Genomic DNA, 12985 nt, shown 5'->3' on the forward strand with positions numbered 1-12985 from the left:
GAGCCTGCGCGTCCGGAGCCTGTGCTCCGCAACGGGAGAGGCCACAGCAGTGAGAGGCCTGCGTACTGCAAAAAAAAAAAAAAAAAAAAAAAAAGAAAATCGTGTCAATGGGTTTTCCCCGAAATTCCCACTTAGATTAGACTTTTAAACTATATCTGTGTAGGAAGAGACAGGATCAATATAACATTACCTTTTTGCATTATTGCAAAACATCCCACTTGCCAAACACATGATAAGAAAATGAGTGTCTTAGTCACACAACCTGGAAAGCACTAGACCGAGGTGCTTACCTGAGTCCAAGACTGGCTTGAGGGTGTCCCAATCATCAGAATGGCACGCAGATCCTGTCTGCACCGTGTGCTGTCTGGGGGACCTTGGGCACTGCCTCACTGTAGTGTCCTGACTGTGCAAATGTCTGCCTCCAAGGAGCGTCCTGAGTTTACTTAACCAAAGAAATAATGTTTATTATGATAGTAGGAAGTCAGTAGATAATCATCGTGATTTCTTACATGAAATGCCAGACAAATGAAGGGCACTATGCACGGCACAGTGATATCCACATGGTATTTACCCAGTAAAGATTCAGTGATAATGATGATGGAAGTGAAAGCGTGAGAGCTGACTGCAACTGGGGGATAAGCTGCCCTGCCCTCAGTCTGTTTAGACTGTGCACAAAGGTGATGCAACGGCACCGGGACCCACCAAGTGCTTAAGGAAAAGGGCTGTAGCTGCCTAATCCAGGGGTAGGGAGGGGAGCTTAGCGAACAGGTAGCACCCATCAGGTGGAGAGAAATGGGTCAAGGATCAGAAGACAGGGGTGAAACCCCAGAAACGGCCTCCTTCTTTCTCCTTCCTACGCTGCTTCTCCTCTTACATCTTCAGGTCATCTCCATCCTTACAAACCTGGACCACTTTAAGAGTCAGAACAACCAGATAAGCTACTAACTCACCTGAATCACATTCCCTTGGGTTACAGAAAACAAGTTCTGATAAACTAGTCACACAATCCTGTCCGGCATAAAGCAACCTGTGACTTATGGTCATGCATTCATTAATTGTCCTTTATTCAACAGATAGGTCCCAAGGGTCCTCTATGTGCCAAGCATTGTCTAGGAGCTGGGAACCCAGAGATGACCCGAAGAGGCAGACTCTCTGCTCTCATGGAGCTGACAATTTAGTTTAATGGATTAAATGACCGTATCACCTTATCCCTCATGAATGCAGATACAAGAACTCCTTAACAAAATATTTCACAAATTGAATCCAGTAATACGTTTTTAAAAACCGTGGCCAAGTGTGTTTTATCCCAGGGGCACAAAGCTAATTTATCACTAAAAATATTATTCAGTGTAACTCACCATATTAATACACTGAAAGAGAAAAATCATATGAGATTCTGCACCTATGCCAAATCTCCATTTAACAAATTGATTTGTTAAACCATTTAACAAATTGAGCGCTCATTCATGAGTAAAACTCTCCACAAAGTGGGAAGAAATGAGAACACCTTTAACGTTTTTAAGATAAAAAGCATCTCTGAAAAACCTAAGACTATCACCCCACCTAATGATAAAAAACAGAATGCTTTCTCCCACGATCAGGAACGAGGCCAAGGGGCTCATTTTGACCATTAGTTCACACCGTACACAAACACTGACTCAAGATGGATCAGACCTAAACATAAGAGGTAAACCTGTAAAACTTCTAGGAGAAAATGTTTGTGATCTTGGGTTAGGCAAAGGTTTCTTAGAATACAAACGCACAAATCATAAATGAAAACTGATTGATAAAAATCATTTCATCAAAATTAAAAACATTTGCCCCTCAAAAGACACTATTAAAAAGTTTAAGGGACTTCCCTGGCGGTCAAGTCGTTAAGATTCCGTACTTCCATCGCAGGGGGAATGGGTTCGATCCCTGGTCGGGAAACTAAGATCCTGCATGCCGCACGGTGTGGCCAAAAAAAAAAAAAAAAAAGTTTAAAAGCAAGGCCTGGACTGGGAGAAAATATTTGCAACACATATATCCAACCAAGGACTTGTATCCAGATTATATAAAGAATGCTTACAACCCTTTAACAAGAAGGCAACCTGAACTTTTAAAAAAATGGGCAAGTGACTTGAGCAGACATTTTGGCAAAGAAGAAATACAGGGAACAAGCCAACGAACAGATGCTCAGTATCATTAGTCACTAGGAAAATGCAAATTAAAACCACCGTGAGATACCGTCACACACCCATTTAAGTGGTTAAAATCAGAGAGACCAACAATACCAAATATTGACAGGGATGCAAAGTAACTGGGACTCGGGTCGTTGCCGCTGGGAATGTGAGGGACAGCTTTATTTGGAAAACAGTTCGGTGGTCTCCTTAAAGATGCCCATGCTCTAAGACTCAGCAACCCTGCTCCTGGGTATTTACAAGAGAAATGGAAACACGTGTCCACACCGAGATTTGTCTGTGCAAGTCATGTCAGCTTATTCAGAACAGACAAAAACCTGTGGATGGATCGACAACGAAACACCTCCCAGCATCGAATGATTCATGCAGCAGTGTGGCCACGGGCGAGAAGGAAACCCAGCTGGTGGACCTCAGGGAGGGTAATTCAATCGTGAGCGGTGGGGGCCAAAGAACTTTTCTCAACATTCTTGTTCTTGGGATTTCTTGATGAGCCTGCCCCTCAGAGCGGGGCTCCCTCCCCCCGCCGCAGCAGTGGACCGCTGTTACTGGACACTTTCCAGCCTGGGCTGGGCTGGGCTGGGGCACCAGGCTATGGGGAGAGGGGTTCTCTGTTGCTGGGTTTGGGCTTCAGTCGCCATGTCCCTGCATCTCAGGGTGGGGTTTTCTCGTGGCCCTGCCCTTCCCAGTGGTAGGAGATCTCTGACGGCCTCTACCTCCCCACGAGGGGCAGAGGGTTTCTGCTCCTCCAGCCTCAATGAGTCTCCACCTGTGCCGCGGGGGTGACAGGCTTTGTAGTTCTTTCCACAGTGGCCGCAGGCTTTTGTTCTGTCAGGAGAGGTTTGTGGGTTTCAAGGAAGCTTTCTCTGCCCTTCCTGCCTGCCTCCACTCTTCCTGTGAGCGCACGGGGAGGTCCCTGGGGAGGACCCGTCGAGTCTCAGCACCAGCGGTTCTCTCCCCTCCACCTGCCTGCGCTGCGCCTGCAGCACGTGGCTAAAAGTTCCAGCTGAGTCTCCTGACCCACCGGGACCGCGGCCCATCTCCTCCCCAGCTCTGCCCTGCGACCCCGTCTCTTGCTCTCCCTGGAGACCTGTCTTAGATTTCAGGCGAGGCTGTCACCCTATAAGCTCCGTTCCTTGATGGGCTTGGAATCATTTTGTAGACTATCTAGATTTCTCTTGTTAGGATGGCAGTGTGCCTCTTTCCAGCCTTCTGTGTCCTAAGGGGAAGCCAGAATACCTAACTTATTTATTCTAAGAAACTGGAAGGGGATCGGGAAGTGACAAAATGTGAACAGTCGGAAATACTGGGTAGTAGGAATACGAGCTTTTGTATTGTTCCTTGTGCTTTTCTGTAGTTTTAAAATTTCAACGATAAATATAAATAATATTTGTAAATAAATATAGACAAGAAATATTTATAAATAAGTACATATGACGCCAGTTTACACGCAAAGTGGACAGAGTGGTGGGTAATGTGGGGACCCACCTCCTTCGATTTTCGGCGTCTGAAGTTGAGGGGGGCAGCCTTGTGGGACTGAGCCCTTCACCTGTGGGATCTGACGCCATCTCCGGGTAGGCAGTGTCAGAATTGAGTTCAGTTGTAGGACATCCAGTTGGTGTCACGGAGAATGCTCGGCTGGGGGCAACTCCCACACATCTGGTGGCAGAAGCATCAGGGTGAAGAGTTGTGTGTGAACATAAGGGAGAAGTGGGAAATGGGACTTTTTCCAACACACCACCCACATCACATTTTCTGTCTGTAGCCATGTCCAGACCCAACCTTTGAAAGCTAAAGGGAAAGCTACAGGTAAAGTTATAAGCAATAATTGCTTGGAAAGTTTAACAGGGCCAATTACATAAGACACCCACCAGCCAGTGTCAGTATTTGCACGTAGCCTCATCCTCTTCACCCAGAACCTGTACTTATCTAAGGAACAGGCAAGGGCTATTTACTTGAGGTTTGGGTTCCGCTCCCTGGGAACTGACTGGCTGCCTCCAAGAAATATTTGGTGACTTGGACTAGCTCCTTGCTTCCTTATATTTCAACCCAGAGTCAAAGTCGCCTCGTCCCCACGACACACCCCCTGAACTTCTGTTTCGGTAGGCTCCCCAGACCCGGGGTCCATCCACTGCACATCTGAACTTCAGCAAGGTGTTTCCCTGGCTGTGACATCTGGCATCTGCCATCCCCGTGGGGGCCCGCAGCCTCTGAGGGAGTGCCCTGGCACCGCCGAGCAGACCCACAACTGTCCCCCTCGAGTGCGCGGGGAAGGTGGCACCCGACGCCTGAGGGAGGGGTACCACGCTAAGATGTTAGCGGCCGTCAACGGGCAGATACTTTACAGGTGTGGGTGGATTCGGTGCCAACCTGAGTCAACTGCGTATACGTGCCCGGGAAGAGCTGACGCCATCTGGGCAGGCCGAGGAGTTCATAAAGTTAGTAAAGCAGATGAAAGGACGTGAGGTCCAGCTCTGCCCCCGCACATTTGCCCAGACTCACTTCAGTGAATTCCTTCCCAAGGGGGCTGCTTCCCATGTTTCTCTTTGCTGTCTATGTAAGTCAGGGTTCTCCACAGAAACAGAAGCAACAGACTGCAGAGCCTGCTTCCTCTCTCTCTCTCTCTCTCTCTCTCTCTCTCCAGCCCGCTCTCTCTCCATCATGCGAAGACACAGCGAGTAGGCAAGACAGCCTCACCAGGAACTCAACTGGTTGCCACCCTGACTTTGGACTTCCCGCCTTCAGAACTGTGAGGAATAAACTTCTGTCATTTAAACCGCCCAGTCTGTGGTATTTTTTGTTACAGTAGCCTGAGCAGACTAAGACAAATAGATCTATTTAAAGAATACCTATTCTTTAAATAGGTATTGAGCATATAGGGAGCAGACAGAGTGAAAAAGCAAACTTTGAAATGCAAGGCTTCCTCCTTTCGCAATCCATTCGGGTGCCCCTGAGTTTGGCGAACACAGGCTCAGATGGGGGCTGTTTAACCTGGGGCCGTGGAAGGGACTCCACCGACTTTGCACTTGGGGCTCCCTCTGTACTTTTCTGGGAAGAACATCTGTAGCTTATATTAGCTTCACAGAGGGGCCAAGGCCCACAGGTAATAAGAACCACTTCCCTCGAGGTTCTGGGCGATACAGACACATAAGCTTTTGCCAGACATGCACCTTTCCCTGCAAAGAAATGACAGTTTTTCACATGGAGAGGGCTGATTCATCAAGTCCAGCATTCTCGACAGGGGGTGTATCTTCACTCCTGATTCAGAAAACAGACTGAGACACAGCTTTGATTCCTAGAAGATGATCAGTGAGCCTTCAGATGGGGGACACACGATGCCTCTGGTAGAGACTGGCTTAAAGAGTGAAGGGAACAGGAAAGGTACGATCTGGCTCTGACAGATGCTGTTGGAACCCTTGCTGGCAGCACAACCTACCCAAACACGCCCTGTGGTGGTGTCAGGTCCATTTGGCTGCTGAAAGGAGGGCTCCACCCCTGATGCTCCTTTGATACAGGGTGACCTTATTAGAGGGACCACGTTCTGCTGATGTCTGGGGAGATGGCGCTGAAGCAGACAGGCTGGCCTGCACAAACCACTCACCCTGCGTCCAAAGGCTGAGGTCAGCCTGTGGAGCACGTGGCCCTTGCAAAGGCGGGGCAGCAAGGGAATCAGGGGCCACTTCCCTCTCTCTGGATGGTTCTCAAAACAAGCTCTCTGCTGAGAGTTCTCAGAATCATATCACCATTTTAATGACAGTGACAAAAACTGTGGTCTTATTTCCACATCATCTGTAACGTCTATTCCTTCAAGAAATGCCATTCTCCGGCCAGTGCCCACAGGTTTTCAGAGGGTGTCCCCCCTCCGCCCTCAAACCACAGGGCTTCCAGCAAAATTTAATCAGGCAGAGAGGGGACAGAATTTGAAATTGTGACGACTGCTCCCAGGGCACTTTGAGAAAGGACTTCTCTGTCCTGTCAACCCATCTCAGGAAGCTTAACCCACAGCAGAAGGAGCTGCAAGGTCGTTTCCACAGTGTCATGGCCGTCCCAGGCCCTCCTGTCCTAACAAGAGGCTGGGGTCAGAAGTGACGTTATCACAGATTGCTAAATCTCAGAGCTCCCCCCGGGAAGTCACCCTGCATCTCTTCAGTGCTGTGTACTCTGCAGTAGACGGTTCCACTTCCCTTTTCAAATAGTCACAAAGAAAGCATTACAGAACTCCTAAGAGACACAAAAGCAAGTGTCTGATAGGCCCAACAATGGACCAAGTATTCAGGCAATTTTTAAAGTTTTGTCCCTATTTTATTCACAAACTTCCTCTTTAAAAAAAAAAAGTGGATGAGCTTATAAATTCTAATATATACTATGGTAATGATAAAACAGGATAAAGGGTCAAAAAACACGATTAAGGGACTACCCCGGTGGCACAGTGCTTAAGAATCTGCCTGCCAGTGCAGGGGACATGGGTTCGAGCCCTGGTCTGGGAAGATCCCACATGCCACTGAGCAACTAAGCCTGTGCGCCACAACTACTGAGCCTGCACTCTAGAGCCCAAGAGCCACAACTACTGAAGCCCGCGTGCCTAGAGCCCATGCGCCGAAACAAAGAGAAGCCACCGCAATGAGAAGCCCGCGCACCGCAACAAAGAGTAGCCCCTGCTCGCCGCAACTAGAGAAAGCCCGTGTGCAGCAACAAAGTCAACGCAGCCAAAGATAAATAAATTTATTAAAAAAAAACCAAAACACGATTAAAAGTGGAAAGTACAGGCTATACATTGTATGATTCCAACTCTGTGACATTTTGGAACAGGCAGAGCTATGGAGACAGTAGGCAGTGGCAGAAAGATCAGGGGTGGCCAGGGGTTGGGGGGAAGTGGTGGTGAATAGACAGAAAACAGAGGATTTTTAGGGAAGTGAAACCTCTCTGCATGATACTATAATGGCGGATACATGACATTACACATTTATCCAAAGCCATAGAACGTAAAACACCAAGAGTGAACCCTAATGTACACTGCGGACTCTGGGTGATGATGTGTCGATGTAGGTTCGTCGGTTACCCCCCGAGCTCTGGTGGCGGATGTTGATAACGGGGGAGGCTATGCAGGTGTAGGCGCAGGGGTTATGGGAAATCCTTGGGCCAACCCCTCAATTTATTGTAAACCTAAAACTGTTCTAAGAAAATAAGTCTATTAACAAAAATAAAAGTGCAAAGCAGGATTAACAAGTCACATGAGGAAGTGTGCCCCTTTCTCTGGGCTTCCTGGCAGCCAAGATGAAGGGCAAATCACACAGCGGTTCCCGGAGACCCCGACTTCACTTTGCTCAGAGTCACGAACAAGCGGTTCTGTGGGGCTCGTCCCTAAACCCCACAGGACAGAACCAGGCTCGGCCAAGCTACCTGCGTTCACGGGGCCCCAGCGGCTTTGTGGAGAGGCCACTCAGAACACCCCTGCCCCGTGGGCCTCACCCTAACGAGGCAGGGCTATGGTCACGGGGGGCCAGACTGGGTATCAGAATTGGGCCCTGAATCCAGACGCTTTCATTAAACTGGGAGAGCGTTTGGGTCAATACCCATCCTCTCTGGCCCTCAGTCCCCAGTAAAAGGGCCCTTTGAGATCAAGGCCTAAGAGGCGGACGGCCCCCACGTAAAATCAAGCCACGAACAATGGGAGAAGCCCCCGCAGAGCTTCCAGAAGGGCCTTTGGTGCTGGCCTGGGACTGAGCCAGTCTGCGTTCACCAAACTGGTGTAAGGCCAAGCAGCGCTCCCCTCCCTGATTCCCGTGGGTTGTTCTGTGAGCACGAAGTGAGGAAAGCTCCCGTGGATTTTGCCTAGGCTGAGAGACAAACCGCTGAGAAGTTAAAATTCAGGGTCATCCTGTGAAACTCGGCAGGCTGCACCATTAAGAGCGTTCCTTTCCAAACAGAAAAGAAAGAGTCAGCATGATGTGAATCATGATGCGGAGAGACCAGGGGGCTGGCGGGGAATGGGGGGTGAGGGTTGGGAAGGCTCCTGGTGGTAGGGGTTGCCCAGCAGGGATCTTAGGGATGAGAAGAAGCATCCCAGGAAGATGCAGGTGGAGGAACTTCCAAGTGGAAGGCAGAGTGACTTGCAGGGCCAGGAGGCAGGAGACAGACGGTCCATGAGAAGTAAGAACCCAGAGGCTGGAAGGAAGAAATAACCAGGAAAGGTGCAAGAAAGAGCCCAAACTAGGAGGCGAGCAGGGCCAGAATCCCAAAGAAAGTGGAGCTGGCCAGAGAGGCAGTGACAGCCTTGAAGTCAGGAAGGGCCGGGCCTACCCAGGTCATCAGAGAAAGGTGAATGGACCAGATAAGGGTAGCGCCGGCCCAACGAACGCTGGCTTCTCCTGAGATGCCACCTGCAAGGGAGCGCCATGCACAAGGTCCAGGAGACGCTGCGTGCTTTGGACACCTGCAGATACGGAGAGGCTGCAGGAAAGGACGCTGGCCACGTGGCCCAAACCGGCATGTCCTAAACCTGTTTGCGTAACACTCAGGAGCACCTGTTAACATCTGGCAGGATGCTAGTTTTTTAGGTGGTAGTCGGGGATAGCGCAGAAACGAAGGAAAAGGCCCAGGACACAGGTGCTCAATAAACTGTAATTACGTCTTGCTTAAGAGCATAAAGATCGGAGGAGACTGTGTATGATAATCACTAAGGACGCTTGTCAGGAGGAGGCTAAGCAGAATTCTGAACCCGTAGGAAACATAAACAGATGTGTTTCAACTGAATTTGTACAAAGATCTAATCCAAGAGTAGAAAGTAGATTTCGTGCGATGCAATGCAGTGAACCGAGAGGAGGACCAGCTGAAGGAGGATGAGGCTGGTCTGGCTGCAATCACTCCTGTCCCTCTTGGTACAGGACACGAGTTCTGGTACCCAAGTCACATGACCGTCCGTGGCTAACAGGGCCGAGGTTTTCTACTGTCTTCTCTGCAGCGGGTCACACATAGCAGCCCGCTTGTTTTAACCAGGTTAGGAAACAGCTCGCTCCAGGTAGAAGCTGGAGTTGATCTAAACCATGAAAATCTAGCAGAACCCTCGGCTGGAAAGGAGAGAAAGAGACACTTCACAGCACAGACTTGACCACAGAGCTGCTTGTGGCTCGTCTATGCTGGGGCCAAGACCATCCAGCGAGGAGATCGTGGTCCTGTAACGTGAGACAATGGCCTCCCCAGGAACCGCAAGGCAGAGTCCGCGGTGTCAAGTAGCCTGAAGTGGCGGCTGGCCCCGTACTTTCCTTGCTGTGCCAACACCCGAATAACATATGAAAGAAAAGATACAGCAGAGCACTTCCTGCAGGGGCAGCATGTATCGCTGGCACGTGATCCTCTGCTCAGAGCGTTTCCCTTTCCGGCAAAGCATCTCTTTGGTGCCTTCGGGGAGGGCTCTGACGTTCTGCAGTACGAAGGCGCAGCTGCTGGGCACATCCATGCATCACGTTTTGAGTAGAAGTCTGTGCACTTGGCGCCGCTGTCCACCAGCTTGGAGTGAGGGGGTGAGTCAGCTGGCCCCTTGCTCTGGACCCCAAATGGATTTCATGCACGGCATGTGGAGGATCAAAGTTTCCCTGTTGGATGAGCAAAGGATTCCATAGTTTTCAATAATAATGAAAATAATGATGATGATGATGATAATTAAACTGAGTTCCATGTCCAGGCACTGGGCTAAGAGTTGTTACTGTTTTTTGGCTTTTTAAAATGTGCATCTCATTCTCTTATAGCCCAATGAGGTATGTGCTGTTACATATATGTGTACATGCCCTAGTGTGTGTGTACGTATACATGTGTTATCTATGCACACATTTCCCAGCCCTGTTCACTGAAAGGGCAAAGAAGCAAAGACACCCCAGTAGCAATGAGCACACCTAGAGCCCAGATCTTGGTCTCTAAAAGGAACCAGCGCCCCTCAGAGAAGTGGCTGACCCTGGAGCTGAGGCAGGGTGGGTACAAGGTGATCCCGAAATATTTTGTGATGCCAGGAAGGGAGTCAGTGCTAAGAAAATGCAGGGCATGACATGTCACAGGACACGGAGCAGATGGGTAGGGCTCTCACTGGCCAAATCTGGGACATTTTGAGCATCAAATTCATTTAGGACAATGATATGTTACAGACCTCTAGAAATAGGAATCCACGCATCTGTGCCATTAACAGGCATATAAATAGGAAAAGGAAAGCCTCCTCACAGCCAGGATGCCGAGGGCCGACTGGTCACTGGAGGGAGCACTGGAGATGGGGCTCATCATTCTGCAGCCACCAGAGTAAAGATGTGCTAGGACAAGAATCACCCACGAGCGCTTCCCTGGTGGCACAGTGGTTAAGAATCCGCCTGCCAACGCAGGGGACACGGGTTCGAGCCCTGGTCCACGAAGATCCCACATGCCGCGGAGCAACTAAGCCTGTGAGCCACAACTACTGAGTCCGCGTGCCACAACTACTGAGCCCACGCACCTAGAGTCCGTGCTCCGCAACGAGAAGCCACTGCAGTGAGAAGCCCGCGCACCACAACCAAGAGTAGTCCCCGCTCACCGCAACTAGAGAAAGCCCACGCACAGCAACGAAGACCCAATGTAGCCAAAAATAAATAAATTAATTTAAAAGAAAATCACCCACGAGGCTAAGTCTAGGGGAAAATGTTGACACGGAGCACCCCTGGGGCGATCAGAGCATAAGCTCAGGTGCAGGCATGCTGAGTGTGGAAGGCCCAGTGCCCCCTGGAGGGTGCTGGGGAGAGACAGGAATCACACAGGCACATTTAAGGGCGCCAGCTGGTTAGCAGCAGTTGAAACCATGTGACTGGTCACCTACCCAGGAAGCTTATGAGCACTAGAGGCTAGAGCTCCGGGGAATATCAGCAGGTGGTGGGTGGGCAGAGAGGCCAATGAAAGAGCCTGACACTGAGCTGGCCGAGAGGTAGGTGAGCCCAGACTCGTCCATCAAAGCCGAGAGGAGGGAGTCGAGGTAGGCACTCGGCTGAGAAGTAAATGGCAAGCAAGGCCATAGATGCAATAGGACGAACTGTCAAAAACTCCAGCAACGCTCACCAAACTTGCATATGAATGTTCATGGTTGCATTGTCCAGAGTAGCCAAGAAGTGGAACTGACCCAATGCCCATCAATGGATGAATGGATAAAAACATGGTGTATCCACAAAATGGAATATTATTCAGTTATAAAAGGGAATGAAGTGCTGACACAAACTACAACACAGATGAATCTTGAAAACACTGTGCTAATCAAGAGCAGTCAGGCACAAAGGACTACGTAGTGTATGATTCCACTTCTATGAAATGTCCAGGATAGGCAAATCCACAGAGGCTGAAAGTAGTGTTTGCCTAGAGCTGTGGGGAGATGAGTGAATGCTAATGGGTACAACAGGGTTTGTTTTGGGAACGACGATTATATTCTAAAATCGTGTTCATTGCTGAACAACTCTGTAAATATACCAACTCACTGAATTGTACACTTCAAATGGGTGAATTATAGGGTACAGAATTATACCTCACTAAGCCTGGTGTGTGTGTGTGTGTGTGTGTGTGTGTGCGCCTAGCAATGAAGAGAAGGAAGTGCAACGGCACAGGACCTTTTGGGGCCTTCCTGGGACAGACACCCACCCTCCCCATGTCCTCCACCTGCCTCTTGTCTGGAAGAACTTTAGCCAAAGAATAAATTTAATCAGAGAAATGAGAAAATGCAGAAATAGAGGAAAATAGTCAAACAAGACAAAATAATAATAGTTCAACCATTAAACAAAATCAAGGACCTTTAGTTCCTCCTAAGGGCTATGGATAATATTCTGATCCATATCCTTTGAGCTGCTTTGCAGATACTGAAACCCCGACCAGGAGGAAGAAGTTAACTACATGACGACCAGAGCGTAGCCATGAGACATAAGCTGCTGCATCCTGCACAATTCCAAGAACTGGCCTCAAGGAAATGGGAACAAACTGACCCTGGAGCCGAAGATTAACTGAATCAAGATGACACTGTCAGACCTCTGCGTGAGCAATCTCAAGACTACTGTCAGAGCTGACTGTGCTGTTCTGCATATGGCCCCCCAACCCCGCCTGTGAACCCCTGAAACTCCCCTTTAAAAGCTCTTGCCCCCAGTCGACAAGGGGGAATTGGTTCTTTGCGACATGAGTCCACCTTCTCTGCAGGATTGCCAGCTTCCTCAATAAAGCTAATATCTTTCCTTTTACCCAACATTTGTCTCTCAACATTGGATTCTTAAACGATGAGCGGCCAAACCTCAGTTTGGTAATGGAAGGAATCAGGGTGGTTGTTTAAGCCAGTGGTTCTCAAACATTACTGGGCACCAGAAGCACCTGGAGAACTTGTTAAACTGTGTCAGGCCCCAGCACAAGAGGTTCTAATTCAGTCAGTGTGGCGGGGGCCTGAGAATGTGCATTCCTAACCCATTCCCAGATGTTGCTGAAGATGCTGACCAGGGAACCACACTTTGAGAACCAGTAAAACCATGGGAAGTGATGGCATTTGTTCACTGCTATTGTTCTAAAACTGAGATGTAATTCACTTATCATAAAATTCACCCTTTTAAAGTGTACAATTCAGTGGGATTTAGTGCATTCACAACACTGTGTAACCAACACCACTAACTCCAAAATATTTTCAACACCCCAAAAAAGAAACCCTGTACCCATGGGCAGTCACTCCCCATTCTCCCCAACATCTCCAGCCTCTGACTACCACCAATCTACTTTCTCTCTCCATAGATTTGCCTTTTCTGCATATGAAAAGAATCATATAAACTGTGGGTTTCTGT

The sequence above is a fragment of the Delphinus delphis genome, chromosome 19, assembly GCF_949987515.2.
Source record: "Delphinus delphis chromosome 19, mDelDel1.2, whole genome shotgun sequence".
NCBI classification, from domain to species: domain Eukaryota; kingdom Metazoa; phylum Chordata; class Mammalia; order Artiodactyla; family Delphinidae; genus Delphinus; species Delphinus delphis.